This window comes from Triturus cristatus, chromosome 4_1 (genome assembly GCF_964204655.1).
Source record: "Triturus cristatus chromosome 4_1, aTriCri1.1, whole genome shotgun sequence".
Classification (NCBI taxonomy): Eukaryota; Metazoa; Chordata; class Amphibia; order Caudata; family Salamandridae; genus Triturus; species Triturus cristatus.
Genome location: NC_140585.1, coordinates 606000154 through 606004730, shown reverse-complemented (window position 1 = coordinate 606004730; position 4577 = coordinate 606000154). Strand labels below are relative to the sequence as shown.

Genomic DNA, 4577 nt, shown 5'->3' with positions numbered 1-4577 from the left:
TGCATGGACGCTTGCACAACTGCATGAAGACTGCAGAGATGTATGTAAGATCACCTGTGGTAAGGGTTAATTGGAGTTTTGAACATGTAGGAACTACCTCACCCATTGCAGGAGTGGAAGGAAAATCTACCCTGTTGTTTTCAAATGTGTTACCATTTGCCTCTCATCTGTGAGATAGTGATTTGTGCTGAATGCTAACCATCACAGTTCAAGAAAACAAGCTGCCCCTTTCCTACGAGTGCAAGTCTTACAGAACAAGAGCAACACAAATTAAATCTCTGACAACAATTCCTGTGTGCACACAGACTCATGGTGTGATTCTAGGCAGAAAACGATATTTGATTGGCAATTTCAAAGCACATTTACTACTGTGGTAGAGCAAGTGATAATTACTGTAACAGCCTGACACATTTTCCTTATCCTTTAAAGAGGCAGAAAAGAGCACATGTCCTAACAGCTACTTGAGACCATGAGCATGTGGAACCTGGGTGAGTGATTAGACTAGAGCAAAGGAAATGAGCCTTGGTGATGTTGAATGTGTTAGCGTTACACACTGCTATCTGAAAAAACACACAGTGCTGAATAGTAAGCATAGGAGTGCAGGAGAAGCAGCTGCCTGTGTGCTAAGAGTGTGTTTCTGGAGACTGTGTATTGTCAGGTGCAAGAGAGATCTGCATGGACGCTTGCACAACTGCATGAAGACTGCAGAGATGTATGTAAGATCACCTGTGGTAAGGGTTAATTGGAGTTTTGAACATGTAGGAACTACCTCACCCATTGCAGGAGTGGAAGGAAAATCTACCCTGTTGTTTTCAAATGTGTTAGCATTTGCCTCTCATCTGTGAGATAGTGATTTCTGATGAATGCTAACCATCACATTTCAAGAAAACAAGCTGCCCCTTTCCTACGAGTGCAAGTCTTACAGAACAAGAGCAACACGAATTAAATCTCTGACAACAATTCCCGTGTCCACACAGACTCATGATGTGATTCTAGGCATAAAACAATATTCCTGGGTGATACCAGTACACCTTAACTTATGGTGAAGACATACTCCATAATATCTTACAAGTTCAAGGCAGTTAAATATCTTCCAAAACATAAAATGTAAAACACAACTTTAAAAGAAGAAACACATTTCTATTATTTATATCAAAATACACCACATGCCTCCCCTCTCAAATTCATAACTCATCTTTAAAAGTAGTTAGTTGAGAAAGAAATGTGCCACTCACACAGCAGATTATCAGAGCCAGAATCTCCGAGCTGTACTCCTCTCACCAAAACCACTAAATGGCAAAATTGCCCTCTCTTTTTTCAAACATATACATGTTAACTTCAAATCACATTGCTTCCCACATTTTTTTAAATGGAAACACACATTTCTATTGGTTGCAAATTTCAACCCTTTCCAAATGATTCCTACCCCCAACATGACTTCTGCCTGCTACCATAGCAACAGATCATGGAACACTGGTGTGAGCAGAGAGGTCAGAAGTTCACCACACAATGTTTCTAATCCAAAGAGCAAGAGTGCTTGACTTTTCAAACCTAACAGCATATCCAAAGTAAGCTTCTTTGGGAACACATTTTTCTGAACCAATACAAAACATGCTTATAAAAATTTAAACATACAGCCTAGTTTTTAGTGTTGAATGGTCTGAAAAAGCCAATGAGCTCTTTTTATTAAAAAAAAAGTATGTAAGCCTCCATTTTACAACTATCTTTCTTTTCATATTGCCATTCTACTGAAAGACACCTTCTGAGTGCATCCAGATCTCCTTGAAAGATGTTCACAGTGTGGATTGTAGGTCATAGCTATGTCTACTGGAGTGAAAAGTATGCAGAACAAGCATTTGGAATGCATCGGTCTCGCCTTTGGGACCTTATCTGTATTTAGCGATGCAGCACATTAGCCTGGGCGCTAAAACATCTGCTGTTCTTCGACATGGAGGGAAAGTAAGCACCAAACTGCGTGACACGCCAGGTATGGAAATGCATGGAGAGAAATATTGCCTTTCAGTAGGAAATGGTATAGTACAAAGCTCTGTTTTTAATATAGAATTAGGCCTTCTGTGGCTATATCAGTTAAAATACAAGATTTTAAAAAAAAATATTATCTACGGGTGCTCGTGGGACAATTTCTATGGACCAATCCCTGTGTGGGCAGAAGGACATGGAGGAGGTAGGTAGTATGGGTGACAGGCAGTGTGTGGAAAGCTGGACACAGGAGACCTTAATAGCACTCAGCATGAATTAATGTACCTCATGACAGGATCCAGAGAGGCGTGCAAATCAACATCTCCAGGTTTTAGTGAGAAATGCTCTTTCCCCTTGTGTTCGCCAATACAAATCACAATACGCTCTGAATTTTTCACCCTGAAGGTGGGGGCACAGATGGAGAGCCCGATGGGGACCTACCTGCTAGTTAGAACTGCCGGTGCTGAGCACCGGCAGGACCCGGCCCACTTAAATCACTGATGCTTTCTCCTAAAAAGATGAATAACCAGTGCATTGTACCTCCACATGAACATCTTCTGTCCATGGTTCTGCTGTTTTCATTATGACAGATTGCCATTTTCATTTGCTGCTCTGTGTTTAGCAGTAATCCTTAACCCGTAATAAATTAGCTTCATTTTTCACATTTCAGTTCTGATTGGCAGTGTTTAGAGACATAATCGATTACTGGCAACAGAAGGACAACAATCACTGATCACCGTGGAGAAACATATTTACAATGCGCCATCTGCCATGGACTACTGAATCTCTGTTGTTTATCTTCCGTTCGACGTTTTGTTGAGAACAACTTTGGGATGTGGAAGCACCTGACGCTCCGATGCAGCCTGGCTTTGTGATGGGGAATAGGATGAGCTGTTTGTTTTGTTTTTATTTATTTCAATTCCATTTTAAAGGTGTTGTACTCTGGCGGGCATGTGAGCTCGCTGCTTCTCTTCCATAATGGCTCGGACTAGACCAGAAACAAGGTTTATCACACTTTGTTGAGCCTTCACAAATCAACAAACAGCAAAACAAATACTTTCTGAATGTGCATTTTCTTTCTGTGGCATGAGGCACAAAGAAATTGATGGAATCTGCATTGCTCGTGCTCAAAGAAGCAGTAATTACAGTGTGGCTAGTTAGCAGAGCAGTGATGCTTCAGAATCTCACAACAGTCAGTGCTGTGCCAGGTGCAGCAGGCCGAGGTGGTACCCTGGCACTTGAACACCACAGGGCTGTAGGTGGGTGAGAAGGAATACGACGGCTGCCTGGCTAATACCAGGGATCTCTACAGGGGTTGGGACTCTTTTTGCGAACGATGGCAGTAATTTAATTCCTGTGTTCAGTTCTGACATTCTGTGAAAAAGGACAGTGAAGTGCCCAGCAGGTACATCACCACCGCCAAATCACACCGTTCAACTGGCAAGCCTCCGTAGGAGATATTTAGACAAAAACTGTAACTTCCAGCCACTGCTGTTTATACAGTGCTGCAATGTATTTCATATTACAATGATGGGAGGAACATGAAAACAAAACTTCACATCCAACAATTAACATAGATAGATAACCGCATGACTGCCAGTTTTAAGGTGGCGACTGAGGCGAATGCATTTATTGTGACACCTGAGCATGAACAGCAATTTATAGCTCTCGGGCCTTCATAATTATTATTTGTTGTTGTTGCATATTTATATAGCGCGAACTCGACCCGAAGGTATTGGAGGCTTTACATGAGCACCGTATTTACATGACACATTCAGGCACGGGGAGATGAAGTGATTTGCCCAGAATCACAGGATGTGGACGCGACCCCGAGGCTCGAACCCTGGCTTCCAGCACCAAAGTCGGCAGCATAGCCGACGGACCACATCCTCTCCCCAAATTATTTTAAAACATTACCACTGAGATGAGGAGCAGGACAGTGATGATGCGGCCCTCCTTCTCGGCGCCTACTGGTTACGAGGGTGGTTCAGAGCAGGACAGGGTGCAAGGCAAGGAACCCTCCTTCTCGGCGTGTACCGAGGTGGTTTCATGGTGCCCATGATGTTTCTGGGCCTGTACCCCGCCTCCGGCAGCTGGACTTGAAGCAGAGTCTCCGCCGGTCAAGCCTTTTTGCAAGCAATTCAATAGAAAGGTTAACCATGGGCTGCAGCAATGCCGATTGTTTGACTTCCAACGATGTAGTTTGTTATGGCTGTGAGCTCTGTTGAAATTTGTAAAACAGAAGATTTTATTACAGATCCATGGTTTTGTTTCTTGCTTGCATTTATATCAGTTTCCGCTAAAGCGTCCTTTAATCACACTCTCCTGACAAGGAACGGGTCCTTATCAGTTATTGGCGATAAAAGCATGCCTTATGCAAGTTCACCAGGCTTGTATTTTATTGCAAGTGGGGCAATCTGCATCTGCCGTTGGCCCACCTGGTGCGGTGATAAAACTTGCTGATGAGCCAAAGAACCGGACTCGGCGTATGCTGTGACACTGGATACACCCGTCGCAGCCCGGAGCAGTACAGGGACCACCCGCTCCCTTCAACATCATTAGTTCAGTGAAAGTTTATTTTACCCTGTCGATACTTT

General features: G+C 43.3%; 1 non-coding gene across 1 annotated transcript; it reads right to left on the bottom strand.

Annotated features, from left to right (window-relative positions):
- Positions 1 to 2257: 2257 nt before the first annotated feature.
- On the bottom strand, positions 2258 to 2395 carry LOC146855279 (small nucleolar RNA SNORA26). Its single transcript, XR_014958998.1, has one exon. It is a non-coding gene; the product is annotated as a small nucleolar RNA SNORA26 (small nucleolar RNA).
- Between the last annotated feature and the right edge of the window lie 2182 nt (positions 2396 to 4577).